This window comes from Marmota marmota, unplaced genomic scaffold, assembly GCF_001458135.2.
Source record: "Marmota marmota marmota unplaced genomic scaffold, marMar, whole genome shotgun sequence".
NCBI lineage: Eukaryota > Metazoa > Chordata > Mammalia > Rodentia > Sciuridae > Marmota > Marmota marmota.
The window spans coordinates 24,415,586-24,432,644 of record NW_025999932.1 but is presented as its reverse complement, the minus strand read 5'-3'; the positions used below and the strand labels follow the sequence as shown (position 1 = coordinate 24,432,644).

Sequence of the window (17,059 nt, the reverse complement as noted above, 5' to 3'; positions counted from 1 at the left end):
AAAAAAAAAAAAAAAAAAAAAAAAAAAAACCACAGCTGGTGGCTTTGAGGGGTTTGGATATTTGTGTTTAGTAGTGTTCTGCAGATTTTTAGAACTCTCTTCTCCAAGCAATAGAAGAGGCAATTTCTTCCTTGTTTGCCTGAGATCAAAGAAACCTTCCTGAGTGGCAACCTGCACAGGCTTTTTCTTGAAGGACAGGGAGTGGGGCCTGGAGATTGGCTTGGCACAATCAGGACTTGCTAAGTCATGTAGTAAAGGGATGAATACAGGAACAAAATCAGAGCTCATCCAGCACAAAGGAAAAGGAAATGGCTGATGGGAAGCAGCTAGCCATGTCTGCCTCGTGTGGCATTTATTAACCTTAAGGGGGGAATTATTTTTAAGTTGCATGAGTAAAGAATTGAATCAACATAGCACACTAAAGGGATCATCAGCAAATTTCAAGTAATAACTATATATGTAAACAGTTACTGCTGACATGTAAATTTTGAAATTCTAGGGGAATGAAAGGGGAGGAGGGTTGTGGAGTGAAGAGCTGAATTCTCCACTGCTGTGATGAGGAACCACCTGCAAATGTCCAAAACGATGTTAAAAAAAAATCATAAATACCAACAGAGCACATTCTTAGAATGGTGAAACTAGATATTGGGAAAAGCAGCAAAATGATTTGAAATCTGTGGCCACTGAGGACTTAGAATGGGAAGGGAAGAGCAAAGCATAGCAGTTTCTAGTTATGAGCCTTTGATCATCGAATTAAAAGTTAAAAATGTAAAACCACTATTTTCTTATGGAATAGTTAGAGAAAACTTCAAAGTGGGACGATTTAGATGATTCTGGGGAAGGACTGAAACTACGAACTGATTAAAAAGATTGACTTTGCAAGTTGGCAGTTTAAACTGAAATTTAAGATTTATCTGGGGAGATCATTATATCGGTTGCCTGGAGATGCCACCGGTTAGATGTTCTTGTTGAAATGACAGGATATCTAGATTGGAAATAAAAATTAGCAGGAGGGGCTGGTTTATTTGGAGCAAAGCAAGCCCAGGGTTTCCCTGTGGCCGAATAGGCAAATGGAGATGCCAAATCCTCTGTTCCTGAGTGCAAAAGAAGGAGTTTGAAGAAATTCTGAGCTGGGTGAATGAAAATGAAATCACAGTGTCAAAAGGGGGTCATGTGCTTTGACACCTCTGAAGCAAATTTTAAGATTTTCCAACTGCCTGTGGAACAGCATGTGAATTATCCAGCGTGTGCTTTCTGGTAGCATGCTCTCCCCCTGTTTTGTCTTAAAGAATTAAAAACTGTCTGCCTATCATTAGGCCTCTCAGAAAGCCTTCATCAGGGCCAAAAAAAAAAAAACCACAATGACAGGCAAGGGGATCTGCTAGATTAAGGTAAAGAGAAGTTGGCACCCTCTGTCCTCCTCTGGCTAAGTGTTAACTCACTAATCTCATCTTGTCTCCCTGTCAGCCGTTTAACACAATTAAAAATAGTGGCTTGTAGCTTTGTTGTGAGGACTAGAAGAAAATGCATCTAACACACCCATCACCTACCTGGTGGGTATTACATAAGAGGTAGTATTATGCCACTGCACTAAAAAATATGTGCAGACTCACTGCTTCATGGCTGACTGGACCTCAGAAGGGAGGTACTCACAGAATAAGAATGAGTTTTGCTGCTGCTTGCTTTTGCTGGTTCTCAATTCTTCTGGTAGAAGAGTTTGCATTTCCCTTTTGCAGTAGCTTGGAGCATCTTCCTCTGGTACCTTGCCGTTTCTTCTGCTCATGTTCAGCCCAGCCCTGGAGATGACCTGTTTCCGCCTGCCCTCTTGTTATGTCATATCCTTCTCTCCATCCTATAACTTATAGAGCCCATCAATGCAGGATAAGTTTTTCATCTCTGTTTAGAGACTGGCTCTTTACATAGTAAAGGACTGGGGAGTGTCTTTTAGGCAGAGTTTCATATTTAAAGGAATTGGATACAATCAGAAAAAAAAGAATGTTACTATGAACCATCTGTCAGGACATAAAAATAGTTTTGTTTTGAAAAAGCTAATGAGATAATACTATTCCTCTTCCACTTTATCTCCATGGTGCGTGTTCCTGGAGAGCAGATTCTGTACTTAACAGTCCCCCAGTACAAAGGAGGACTTGGATGAATGCAATGCAGTAGGTTAACAGTACTAGGTTCATTTTATTAAGAAAGAACAGAGTTTCAAGATATTGGTATCATGACTAGAGAAGAGTAACACATAGACGCTATCATGCCTGATTCACACTGGCCAAAGTCAACCCAGAGTTCCTCAGCTGGATGTGGCCCAGGCCACTGGCTACCCTTTCTCTGCCTGTGCCTCCCCCACAGCAGTATCCTTTCTCATCTTCACTGCACGTGGTTATTTCTGTTTTGCCTCCTTCATATCCCTCCCTGTCCTACTTTATTTGCAGAACTGGACAGCCCTTTAGGGTAGGATCCTTGACTTTTAGGATCTATAGATCCCTGCTGGCCCCAGAATGTTCACCTGAAAGACATTCAGCAAACTTTGCTGATACAACCTGTCATTTCTGATTTGGGAAAGACATGCCTGTGGCTGGCATTGATTCTCCAAAGAGATCCCATGCCCCCTTCAACTCCATGGAGGTGCAAGAGCCCTTGGCCAGAACACTGAGCTCCAATCACCTCTAGAAACTCTGCTGCCAAAAGAAGGTTAATCCATTTGCTATTTATTTACTCAGTACTGACTGGGTGCTAGCTGCCAAAGGTGACCTACGTTCTAGGAACAAAGAGGGCTAGGACAGCAATCTTCCCTATAGACAAGCCCTGTGGTCTGTAAGCACATGTAGATCCCCAGGGCCTGATCAGCTGCACCATGGAGCAGATGACAAGGAGGTCCCTCTTGTAGTCCCTCTTGTCCTCCTTTATTTCAAAGAACCTGCTCAACAGGAACTGAATGCTCACATTTCTCTGAATGCCTATGCATCTTATTTATTCCTTTTTATTCTTTTCTCATGATCCTTATTTCTTTATAATGGATACAACTATTTTCTATATCCTTGTCTTCTCTTCTAGACTTTCAGCTCCTAGAGACCAGGATTTCAGCCCTGTTCACCACTATACCTGTCAAAATACCCAGCAAAGTGTCTCATTCACTTCCTATTTGTTAAAAGACGAACTATTACTGCTTAAGAGGTACACAAAACTAAAACATATCACTTCCCGACAAACTCTTATCATTTCCTGGCAAGCTATGCTGAAGTATTATATTAGGTACTTCCATTGATACAATCAGATATTCGGTTTGAAATTACAAAGTACTCCTTTGTATTACATAACAGATTTATATTTTCTTCTCATGTTTGCCTACTTTGTTGTCAAGGTAATAAATGCACACCTTCAAGGATCTATTTTGAAACATTCACTTAAGGATTAGTGAAAACATTCGTCTCTTACACAAATAAGCATTGACCTAAGTAAAACTACTCGTTGGGAGAATTTTGAATACTATTCAGAGAATGCTACAGAGTCAAACGTGAATCGGAGGAGTAAGTTATGACCAGCATTTTAAGAAATAAGAAAATAATGGAAAATATTAGTTGCTCACATTTCCATGGGTAAGAATTGTTTCCTGAAGTCTTTTTTCAGTTAAATGTCTGTATGTTCATGTGTGTGTACATGGACATACATTGTGTGTGTGCACATATATTCTTTTTTGAGCTACAGACAAAAATGTTAGAGCAACAAGCTGAAGGGATATTTCTGGCTGCTGGGAACCAAACCAAGTTCCTACTTTCAGGCAATTCTCAATGCTGTCAGTCTCAGCAGATGTAAGGGACCTATATTACATTAAAGAAGCAAAATGAGGTTGCTCATCATCCTTGTTCCCCCTTAGGGAAACCAGCCAGGCGGAGTCAAATGCCTGCTCTCACATAGGATTTTGAATCTCAAGCATATGACCCAGAGACCATGGTGATGGTGAGAGTGGATTCAGATGCCCTGATGAGTGGCAGCTGTAGTAACTGCAGCCACCAATGGCAGCCTTCCCAGCTGTGGGGGTTAAACCAGGGCAGAGCAGTGGTCAGTAGAGCATCTGGCCTCACCTGTTCTGCTGCCCCTGCTCAGAGCTCCCTGGCTCTTTCCCATCACCCAGGGAAAATACTCTCCCGATCAGAGTTACTAGACAGGATTTCTCTTGCTCACAAACATGAATCTTGAATGATAAAAATGTCACGCTTGGGAATTAGGCCCCTATTCTGTAGGATATGGGAAAATGATACATGGCTTTCAACAAGAAGGATGCCATCTGGTGAGGCAGTGCCACATCATCTGGATTAAGGATCAGAATCCGCAGAGGATGAATAAACTAGTGGCCTAGACCAGGCTAAAGAGGAGGACCTGAACTAGGAGAGAAAGTGTTGAAGAGAAATCCCATTAACACCTTCTGCATGGACGACTTCAAAGGCACAGAGCAGAGAAAAGGCAATTCAAATGTGTATGTGGAAAGATGAGTGAAGACACAGCAACACACAGTTAAGGGCACGGGCTCCAGAGCCAGCCTCCCTATGCTGGAATCTAGACTTACCAGCCAGATGAACTTGGGTTTGTTACTTGATCTCTCTGTGCCTCAGTTCTGCCATCTGTAAAATGGGAACAATAACAGTACTTCACTCACAAAATTGTTTTTATGAGGTTTAAAATCAGTTAATATATGCAGAGGTCTTAGAACAGAACGAGGCAGGATGTAGCTTCTTGTTAAAGAGACTTAAAAATCACCCCATATGCTACAGCAAACTTGCTGCTTCAGGTCTCACTTGGGTAAGTGAACTTCCACTATGTTGCTCCTGCATGATTTTAACTCTATATTAGTTATTTATAGTTCTATAGATAAAGGTTTTTGCAAAAGGACCTGTGCACCATTAGAGTTTACCCTTCAAACATCTCACATTAATATTTGTGAATTTATTCACTGCTAAAATTCAATGATGCTCTATTATTATGTAGTATCACTGAGGAACTAAATGTTCCACCTAAATTAATTTTCTAGACAATTGAAGCATATCTAAGGCAATGCACTCAAAATGTGAATTATGCTAAGAGATAGCTTGAAAAATATATTGTACAATTTCCTACTTTCTGAATGACTGCATCAGTCAATGGTCATGTAATTTTTTCATGGTGACCACTTTGGACTCATGCTACAATAATAGTGATGGTCTTAGGAATTAACTACTGTAGTTTAAAGATATATTTGCCCTTAAACTATCAACTCAAATACAATTTCATTATAATCCTTGTACCTTTCTTTAACTCTCCCTGCATCTTTGCTATTACTTAATTATTACATCTTGCATCTTTTACTTTCTACTTCAGATGATAACTTTTTGTTTGGTTATATTAATGTGATATCATATTTATTAATATGAAATCACTTGCAATACATATCAAAATTCTGTATGAAGCAAAAAGTATGTAGCATAGAGTTACATAGTATATCAGTTATAGTATGGACAAGATTCACCAGCCAAAAGCAGGAAACTTGTGCTATACAGTATGGGGAATTCACTTAGCTAAAAGCTATTTTCAGATTTTTACTGTTAAGATAGTTGAGGCTGCCAAAACAGCATGTTATTTTGACTAGTAATAAGTGACAGTGGAAGTGAAGGAATTAAAGAGTTCCCACAACTCCAGACATATATAATATAGCCTGGTTGACATCTCTACTGTATTAGTTTCATAGTGCTGTTTTAACAAATTATCACAACTTAATGACTTAAGACAACACAAATTTTTTATCCTCAGGTTTTAGAGGTCAGAAGTTTGAAATGAGCTTTATCAGACTAAAATGAAGGTATTAGCATGATTTTGACAAGAGGCAATTCAAAGTCTCCTCCAGTCTTCTGAAGACTTCAGGAGAGAATCTATTTCCATGCTTTATAAAGCCAGGGTTAGAAAAATGGATTTCACAAGATATACAGAGGTTGCCTGCATTGCTTACTTAGCTTGTGGCCTCATGCTAGAACTTCAAAACCTATCACTCCAACTTCTGTTTCAATCATCAGGTTTCCTTCTCTGACTTTGACATTTCCACTGCCTTCTTGTAAGGACCCCTGTGACTTCATTGGATCCACATGGACAATCCAGGAAAATGTCCTATCTCAACATCCTTAACTTCATCACATCTGCAAAGTCCTTTTGCTTATGTGGTAACACGTTGCCACGTGGAGATCAACGGAGGCTGCTCTTCTGCTTACCGTGTCAGCACAGATGTTGAGCAGATCTCAGAAGTAAACTGCTGATCTTTCCACTCCCACTACCCCTGTTCAAAACTTTCTACCTGCAATCTGCCTGCATTTCAGTTGATGCCAGGTTCACCTTTCCTGTGGCCCAGGGCAAATACCATGCAGTCACCACAAACTCCTCCCTTTCTCTCAGATTCCACATGCAGCCTGTCACCAGTGTTCTCTGGTATCCTTTCAAAACATATCCAGCATCTGACTACCTCCTCTATCTCCATGGGCAGTACCAACCCACACCACCATCTTCTCTCAGTGGGATCCTGGAACCACTGTCTGCAGACCCTCCCAGGTCCCACCCTACAGTCCACAGCTAGAGTGTCTTTTGAAAGTACAAATTATGTCTGTCATGTAACTCCTCTCATCCAACCCTTCCAATGTCTCTCCATCTCACTACAGTAATAAAGAGGCAAAGAAGAACAGTTTTCCAGGAAATGAAAGCCATTGGTATGGCTGAGCGACTGTGAGTGGGAATGAAATGAATAAGAGCCCATGAGTGAGGGCTGGGTACCCCAGGTGGGCAAGCCTGACTGATCCTAAGGACCAGTATTGAGCAGAGACTTGGCATTACCAAGTCTGCACTTTGGGGACTTAACTCCAACCACATCCTGAGATGAGACAGAGTGGGTGGGGCAAAGGAATAAGAAGGGGACACAGACTCCCAGCAGAAAGGACAATGGCAGCAGAGAGAAGTGGAAGTGGGTAGCTGTGTGGCTCCTAAAGGAGGCAGAAATGGCAAACTCAGTGATGGCTCAAATGTGAAGTCAAGGGTGACACCCAGGTTGGGACTTGAGTGGATGGGTATCTAAGGTGGTAGTGTTCTCATCAGCCAAGTGGGAAACTCTGCAGGAAGAGCAGCTGGTTCTGACCTGCTGATACCAAGGTGTGTGGGAGACATTCAAGACAGAATACTAGTAAGTGATTTGCCATATGGAATTGGGTGAAAAGTTAAAGATATCAGCTGGAAATATAGTCTTGCAAATTCTCAGTTTGCAAATGGTTACTTAAATCATAGAAATAGTTATTTTTTTAATCACCCAGCATGAGCATACCAAAAGAAAAGAGAAGGGGGCTTAGGACTGAGCCATTTAAGGGAAAGAGACATCTACAAAGGAGACTGAGAAAGAAGAGTTGGAGAGATAAGGAGAACATCTGCTAGAACCAGGTCTCATAGACAAATGAAAAAGAAACCAGAATTTTAAACACTTCCAACAGATCAAGCAAAAAAAAGAACTGAAAATAGTCCATTGGATTTAGTGTTAACTAAGCTTTAGAGACCTTGCAAAAAATCATTCAGTCAGTTCAAGCCACCCTGCATTGATTGGTCTATGAAAAGAGAAAGGGAAGAAAGCAAGAGTACAGAACTCTCACAAATCTAGTGAGAACTCTCACTAGATGCAGAGATGGGGCCACTGAGGGAGTGTCAAGAGAGAAATCAAAAGTCAAAAAAGGATTTTTACTTTTTCACTCCATCTTCTTCCTTTCCTCCCTTTCTTTCTTTCGGCCCTACTTGCTTCTAAGGTATCCAAGATATACATGGCTAAATTCTAATGGGAATAAGCGAGCAAATAGAAAACCAAGAGATTATAATGCATGAGAATGAAAGAGAAGACTCCAAACATGGGTAGGAAAAGTCACCTTTGGGTCTCTACTCAAGTGGCACCTGTCAGATAACTATTGTTTGACACTGGAAAATAGTTCATCCATCTCTTTTCAAGGCACTAGAAATAAAACGGAGCTTCCAGTCATTAGTGGGAGTGGAAGCCACTAACCAAAAGACCCTGGATTTTATGTATCCCATGGGAAGTGATCTGCACAGGAACCAGGGAGAGGGTTCTGGGAAGATGACAGAGTAGGAAGCATCAGGAATCCATCTCCCTGTCCAAACAACAATTACACTTGCAGAATCTGTTCAATGTCACTGTTTTGGAGCTCTGGAGTCTACTGAACAATCGCAACATCCAGGGGAAGTCTTGGACTTAATAAAAGTCAATTTCAAATCTTAACTCATTCCTTACACCCCAGCCCATGGCCGACAACCATGCATATGTTCCTGGAGTGGCTTTCATGTATCTTGTGGGAACCAGAACAGACAGACTTTGTCTTTCAGATACTGAATATTAGTGTTTGATTGCTGGTTGCTGCTTCTGATCAGGGAGACGAAGACACAGAGGCAGGAGATATTATTGTTGCTCCTCTCAGATTGAAAGGGTTTCAATGGGACTAAAAAGGGCTAGCATTTTTTAAAAAATCTATTTCATCTTTCTCTTTTTCCCCAGGTGAGCAACAGAAATTAAAGACCAGGACATTCAAAATCAACTGCATTTATGAGGAATATTGGAAAGGCACCACACATGCCTAGGGAAAGATGCAGGCTTTGATAAAGGCCTTCAGTTTATCTCAGGCTGACCCTCAGCACCAAGACAGCATACAATGATTCAAAACAAAACAACAAAAGCTGGAGAAGGGTGAGAATCTGATTCCCAAAGCTACCAAATTATTAGAGTCAAATGTTCAGTTCTCAACAATAACAAAATCATATGGTATACAAACATAAAAATTATGGCTCATTCAAAAGAAAAAGAGAAAGTAAGAGAAACTGTCCCTAAGGGAGACTCAAAGGCAGAGCCAAAGGGGAAAAAAAAAACATTTAAAACAACTATTGCAAAGATGTTCGAAGAAGTAAAGGCAAGAGGAAGTCAAGAATATTGTGTATCAACAAATTTAAATATCAGTAAAGTGACATTTTAAGGTAAACAAAAGCCAAGGGAGTTCATCACCACCACATCTTCCCTACAAGAAATTCCGAAGGGACTCCTGAGGGTTAAAATGGAAGAATTCTAGACAGCAATTGGAAGCTGTGTGGAGAAATAAAGATCACAGTAAAACTAAGTACATAGGCAAGTATAAATGTTAGTATTCTTATACCTTTAATTTTCAATTTAATATTTTCCTTTCTATATGATTTCAGAGATATGTGTGCTGAAAATTAATATTAGTTTGTATATTTGGACACACAATGTATAAAGATGTAATTTTGTGACACCAAAACTAAAGAGGGGAGGGACAGGACTGTAAAAAAGCAGAGTTTTTATCCACTGCTGAAGTTAAGATGATATAAATTTAGGGTGTTAAGCATAATCCTTATGGTAGCCACAAGCAAAATAGCTATATAATATGCATAAAAGGAAATGAGACTTGAAATGTTTAAATACAAAAATAAACAACACATGAAAGGAGACATAAGTGCCAGAAATAAGGAACAAAAGAGTCATAAGGCATATAGAAAACAAATAACGTGATAGAAGCAAGTTTTTCATTATCATCAATTATTTTAAATGTAAATGGATTAAACTCTCCAATTAAAAGACAGAGACTGAACTAATTTATTTTTTAAAAAATGAGCCAACACTATACTGTTTGTGAGATACTACTTTAGATCTAAAGACACGCATAAGTTGAAAGTAAATGGAAAAAGATACCCCGTGTGAACATTGTCAACACAAGAGAATAGGGTAAACTATTACTAGATTCAGAGAGGGAAAATTTAAAAAAAAAATTACCAAAGACAAAAAAAAATGTACTAACAAAATATTCAGCACAGCAGAGGATATAACAATCATGTTAATTTTTGTTTTATGTATATTGGTTATCTACTGTTGTGTGTGTAAATGTTTACAATTGAGAGAAATAGTATTACAACAGCTGGAGAAGTCAACACCCTATTCTTAATAATGAAATATTATACAGAAGGATTGAAATAACACAATAAACCAACTAGATGTAACAGACCTATATAGAACACACTATCCAACAACCGTAGCATACATACTCACATAGGTGCACATGGAAAAATCTTTAGCATAGATCACATGTTAGGCCATAAATTAAGACCCAAATTTAAAATTGAGATTCCATATTTTAAAATATAGATACCATAAAGTGTCTTCTCCAACCACAGCAGGATGATGTTAGAAATCAGTAACAGGAGAAAAACTGAAAATTTTGCAAATTTGTAAAAACAACACACTCTTAAACAACCAATAAGTTAAAGAAACAATCACAAAGGATATTATAAAGTAATTACACTTGAATGAAAATGAAAATTATATTCAAGCTTCATGGGATACAGCAAAAGCAATGCTAAGGGGCTATTTTATAGCTAAGAACACTTTCATTAAAGACGAATGACCTGTATTTACAACTTCAGGAAGCAAACTCAAGGAACTAGAAAAACAAAAACTAAAACAAAGTTAGCAGAAAGAAAAAAATATATTGAGATAAGCATAATAAGAACTAGAAAAACAACAACAAAACAAAAAAAAATGGTTATTTGAAAAGAACATCAAAATTAAGAAACATTTAGCTAGATTATCTAGACTAAGGTAAAAAGAGAAAAACACAAATACCTTTCATCAGAAGTGATATTGGGGACATTACTAATGTTTCTAAAGAATTAGAAAGGATTATAAGAGAGGACTATGAACAATTGCACACCAAAACAAATGGATATTCTAGATGAAACTGCTAGAAACACAAAACCTACTAAGTCATGAAGAAATAGAAAATCTGAATAGACCCACAGCTAGTAAAAAGACCATATTGGTCATCAAAATTTACCAAGAAAGAAAAGCCCTGGACCTGAAAAGTTCACTGGTTAATGCTACTGAGCATATAAAGAAGAACTAACCCAAGTGTACCTCAAACTTATCCGCCAAAAATGAAGAAGTCAGAACACTAATTCATTCTGTGAGTTCACTGTAAATAAACCTTGCAGAAAAGCCAGGCAAAGAACTACATGAAAATAAAACTAAAGATCAATACCCCTTATGAAAACTGATAGGTCTATCCCCAACAAAATCCTGGGAAATGAAATTCAGCAGCATATTCAAAGATTATACATCATGACCAACAGATATTTACTCCTAGAAAGCAAGGATGGTTAAACACGTGAAAACTGATCAGTATACCACATTAGCAGAATAAAGAGGGTAAATCTCAATTGATTCAGCAATGGCATTTGTAAAATTCAATATTATTCATGATAAAAACTCACAAAACTAGATATAAAAGAAATCTTCCTGAACACAATAAAAGCCACATATGAAAAATTCACAGCAACCATCATCCTCAATAGTGAAAAACTAGAAGCTTTTCCTCTAAGATCACAAATAAAGCTTATATATATATATATATATATATATATATATATATATATTCATTCCACAAGCAAAAACAAAAAAAAAACAACCTGATTAAAAAATGGACAAGGAACTTGAATAGACATTTCCATAAGAGAGATTCAAATGACCAATAAGCACATGAAAAGATTCTCAAGTTCACTCTAACCATTAAGAAATACAAATAAAAACTTGCAACAGGACAACACCTCATACTTATTAGGTGGCTACTATAAAAAAATAACAAATATTGATACCAATGTACAAATTGGAATCCTTGTGCATTGTTGATTATAAAATGGTATAGTTTCTGTGGAAAACGTTCTGGTAGTCTCTCCCCTCCCCCACCAAACTTAAAATAGAATTACCATATAATCCCCAAATCCCACTTCTAAAAATAAACCTCAAAGAATTGAAATCAGAGTCTCAAAAAGATATTTGTACACCCACATTCATAGCAGCGTTAGTCACAGTGAAAACACTGAATCCACACAAATGTCCATCAGTGGATGAATGGATAAATAAATTGTGGTATGTGAAAGAACCATCAAGGCTTGCCAAGGGAGAAAATGCCCATTTGTTGAGGAACAGCTCTGCATACTTATAGAGCCCGAGGTGGTCTGACAGTTGGCATGGGGTGCTTTTTGATTGGTGGGTAAGGATCATGTGAGCCAGCAGGGCTAGTCTGATTGGTGGATAAGGATCAGGTGAGCCAGCAGGGCTAATCTGATTGGTGGGTAAGGATCATGTGAGCCAGCAGGGCTCACCATTGGACAGCTCTTCTTGGGGGATAGGGAAGTTAGTCTTTGGAGCCAGGGCGACTCCCAACAGTATGTACCTACAATAGAATACCATTCAGCTTTAAAAGGAATGAGATTCTGAGCATTCTACAACATGGATGAAACTTGAGGACGACATGGTAAGAGTCTAACCAGTTACAAAAAGATTAATACCATATGATTCTGTTTATATGAGAATCATATGGCATTAAATTAAATTCGTACAGAGTGGAGTGGTGGTTGCCAGAAGCTGGGGGAGGGGAATGGTGATTTGTTGTTTAATGGGAATGGATTCAGTTTTGCAAATTTAAAAAAGTTTTAAATCAGATAGAGCACTAATCTCTAGGGTATATAAAGAACTCAAAAAGCTAAGCACCGAAAAAACAAATAATCCAATCAACAAATGGGTCAAGGACCTGAACAGACACTTCTCAGAAGAGGATATACAATCAACAAATATATGAAAAAATGCTCATCATCTCTAGCAATCAGAGAAATGCAAATCAAAATACTCTAAGATATCATCTCACTCCAGTCAGAATGGCAGCTATTATGAAGACAAACAATAATAAGTGTTGGTGAGGATGTGGGGAAAAAGGTACATTCATACATTGCTGGTGGGACTGCAAATTGATGCAGCCAATATGGAAAGCAGTATGGAGATTCCTTGGAAAACTGGGAATGGAACCACCATTTGACCCAGCTATCCCTCTCCTTGGACTATACCTAAAGGACTTAAAAACAGTATACTACAGGGACACAGCCACATCAATGTTTATAGCAGCACAATTCACAATGGCTAAATTGTGGGGCTAACCTAGATGCCCTTCAGTGGATGAATGGATAAAAAAAAATGTGGCATATATACACAATGGAATTTTACTCAGCAATAAAAGAGAATAAAATCATGGCATTTGTAGGTAAATGAGTGGCGTTGGAGAAGATAATGCTAAGTGAAGTTAGCCAATCCCCCCAAAAAACAAATGCCAAATGTTTTCTCTGATATAAGGAGGCTGACTTATAGTGAGGTAGGGAGGGGGATCATGGGAGGAATGGATGAATTCTAGATAGGGAATAGGGGAGGGAGGGAAAGGGAGGAGGTGGGGGATTAGGAAGGATGGTGGAATGTGATGGACATCATTATCCAAAGTACATGTATGAAGATACGAATTGCGTATCAACATACTTTATATACAGAGGTATGACAGATTGTGATATATATGTGTAATAAGAATTGTAATGCAAAAAAACCCAAAGTACATGTATAAAGACATGAATTGGTATGAACATACTTTATATACAAAGATATGAAAAATTGTGCTCTATATGTGTAATAAGAATTATAATGCATTCCACTGTCATGTAGTTAAAAAATAAAATCAATTAAAAAAATAAGAAAGCAAAGAGAAATTTCCACTCCCCAGGGACAAATATAAACCCCAAAGGCATGCTCCCAGTGACATAATTCCAAAAAAAAATATAATAATAATAATAATAGAAAAAATTCTAGATATAGATAGTGGTGATGGTTGCACAACAATGGGGATGTACTTTATTCCACCAAACTGGGCATGTAGAAATGATTAAGATAGTAAATATTATGTCATGTTTATTTTGCCATAATAATAATAAAAAAAAAGAACCACCAAGACTAGAGTCTTCCAAGGACCAGGGGAAGCAGAGGAGGGGCAGCCAAACCAAGTCCTATAAATGGCCAAGCATAATCCAAGGTATTGGAGGTGGCCGTGAACCACTGAAAAGGCAGTCATTAAAGAAATATTCATTAGCACCTCCCTGGGAGTGTGGCAAGTGGGGAGTCAGTTCACAGGGTGGAATTTTGCTGACAGCTCCTGGTTCTGGTCGGTGAGCAGCCATCAGAAATCTCTCTTCCCCCTCAGCCCACTCTCCCTCCTCCCTGCCACCCCAGAAGGCAAAGGATCTTTGGACCAGGCAGGTCCTGGCTTCCTCTTCCCCTCTCTCTCTTTCCCACAGTCTTCACTTCTGTTTCCTTTAGGCTCTGGAACTTATGGTGTGGATTTGTATCGTTCCCTCTCCCCCCAATCTTATGTGCTGGGTAATGAGCAGTGTTCAGAGAGGAGCACTGGATCATGAAGGCTCTGACCTCAACAGTGGGTTAATAATGTGAATGGATTACTGGGAGGTAGTGAAAACTCTAGGCAAGTGGGGCATGGCTGCAGGAAATAGGTCACTGGGGTTGTGGCCTTGGGGATATATCTGTCCTGGGCTTTCCTCTGCCACACCCTGGATGCTTCTGTCTTGGAGCCAACTATGGACTGAATTCTCCAAAACTGTGAGCCAAGATAAATCTTTCTTCCTCTAAATTGTTCATGTCAGGTAGCTCGGAAACAGCGATAAAAGGCTAACACAGAAATCAAACAGTAACATTGATGTGCCACCATGAAAAAAAAATATATACTTGTTAAAATACTAACACGTTTCTTTCTTCTATGTTCTCTTTCTCCGCCTCCCCCAAGCCGGCTCAGTGTTCTCCCATCCCTGGGCAGCTTGGTGACTCTCAAAGAGCAGGAGTTGCCGAGAAGACACGTTCCTTGGATTTGGTTTCCAAATGCTAAAACCCATGGAGGAAAAGGGGGTGTCAGTCAGATGAGAGCAGAAACTTCTGTGGGAACTACAGAGAAGAGCCCAGAGATTGAGGGACTCCTCCAAAATCAACTCCAAAGCCACAAAGTATAGAGGGCTTTGTTCACAGAGGCAGTAGTCTGCGTACTGGCTGCTCTTATGCCAGTAGAGACTGAGAAAGAAGAAATAGCTGCAGCCCAGTCCAGGCTGGGACCCCAGTAAGTACAAGCTCCTAGATACAGAAGACAGGTATCACACTGGCTGACCCAAGGTGACTTTGTACATCTCAGAGGTAAGGAGAGTAGACCTGAGATTCTTAACTAAAAAGATACCTCTTGTACCTAGGTGCTGCCTCTGACCCCAGGGCCTTTGTACAAAGCAGAAGGAAGGTAAAGGCTATAGAGCAGCTAAGATTGAATCTCCCAGTAACCCAGAGTAGAGAAATAGTTCAGAGTCAAAATTAAGTCACAGAAGATAAAGAGGTCCACCTAAGATCCCTCACTGTTACACTGGCTCAACAGAAATAAAATGGAGAAATCACATCCTTCATCAAGAGAAACATCCCTTCAGCTTGTGCTGGACAGTGAAGGACAGTCCACCTCACACCCACATGACCCTGTGATGTTCACCTTCCAGTGTCCCAAGCCTCTAACATCTCCCCTGCCTGGACTTCCCTAGGTCTCCCCTGCCTTGGGCCTGGCATGAGTGGCCAGTCAGTGAGGCCTCAACCCACAGCACAGTGCCTCCCAGGGAGAAGGTGCCAGCAACCTCCTTCCTCATCAGCCTCTTGTTTGGAAGGGCAGGGGCAGAGAAGACAGGTGCAGGGGCCCAATCTGTCCTTACAGAGGCATTTTATGTAATGATTTGAACTCATTATCAATAAGCAGAAATCAAGAAAATCTGCATAAAATATCCAGATGCCTGACTGAAGGTGAAAATGAGATGACCTGGCACTGAGGGCCCAGTGTGATCACTATGCAGCAGTGATCAGTGGGTACTGTGCTCACAGATATACCCACAATACAGTGGGCATGGTACACATTAATGGCCAGGGATCCTAGGCAGAGCCATCAGCCTCCTGTGCTTCCCTGTCCATCCATCCTCGCCCCTCCTACTGTCACCCCAATGGAAGGTGCCTATCATACTAACCGTCTCTCCCTGCCTGGGTCCTGTGGACACCCAATCAGAGGATGCTTGGAGCCGAAGACAACCCTCATCACATCTTGACCCAGATTCATGGATGACTTCATCCCCATCACCAATAAGCCAAATCTAACTTGCTTCACACCTGTAGCCTCCTACTTCCTAGAGTTTGCTGGGGTATCTTTTTCTGAGTTCAGAAAGCTGATAAAGAACTCCATTAGTGAAGCAAATTTATTTCCTATTTCTTAGTTGTGTATCTGAACTCTACTTGTATCCATAAAGATTCCTTATATATTTCATCTCTTATCTGAAGAGGCATGACTATGTTGGCCTCATTTTCATAAGTTCTTTTACTGGTTAGGTCTTAAGCAAGATGAAAATTCATCCCTAAAGGTCCACAATAACTAAGCAACAATTTCCTGAGGCTGCCTAGACTCCCCAGCGCCTCATTCCAACAGCTGAACCCCACGCAGAATCTCAGCCCCTGGCGCGCTCCCAGCTCACCAACGTTATCAAGCACACCCAATGAAGCATCTTCAATTACAGGGAATTCAATATCAATCCCCCTCTGCAGACAGGTCTAAGCTAGTGAAACTGCGGATGAGAAAGCATTTGCATCTCTTGATTAGAGGCTGGCCCAAAACCAATTGAATCAAAGCACTGCAGAGCTCGATTACAAACAATTGCTTGTGGTGACAAGGGAGGTTGATGGAACATCATCTCAGGCTGCAAAGGGGCCTGTTCTCATATTAAACTAATATTTTAGACACTAGCTTATATCACTTCAAACTACATTACATTTGGCGGGTGGGTGGGGGCAAAGTTCCATTTCTCCCCTGAATTATTCAAAATCTTCTCAGGTTTTGAATATATTCCCCCTAATAAAAATGTTCCCTCTGAAAATTGTTTCAGGGCTTTGTTTACTCCAAAGGCTTTGAATGACTTTGAATGTTTGGTAATCAATGGACTTTTAACATCTTGGAGTTAAAAGTTATCATGAAATAATGGTTCATAGTCAGTTGATTTTTAGGGGGTGATGAGTTTACTAAAAACTCTGCTAGTGGCTCTATAT

At 39.8% G+C, this 17,059-nt stretch overlaps 1 protein-coding gene across 3 annotated transcripts in view; it reads right to left on the bottom strand.

Moving 5' to 3' along the window:
* The window catches only part of Mtus2 (microtubule associated scaffold protein 2), a 567,575-nt gene that overhangs the window by 401,288 nt on the left and 149,228 nt on the right, over positions 1-17,059 (bottom strand). For 2 of the 3 annotated variants that reach the window (XM_048800772.1, XM_048800774.1), the window contains exon 3: positions 4,574-4,628. The exons of the other annotated variant lie outside the window; for it this stretch is intronic. The gene's annotated coding sequence lies outside the window, so the exon portion shown is untranslated. The remainder of the gene's footprint in view (positions 1-4,573; positions 4,629-17,059) is intronic. 3 annotated transcript variants of the gene reach the window in all.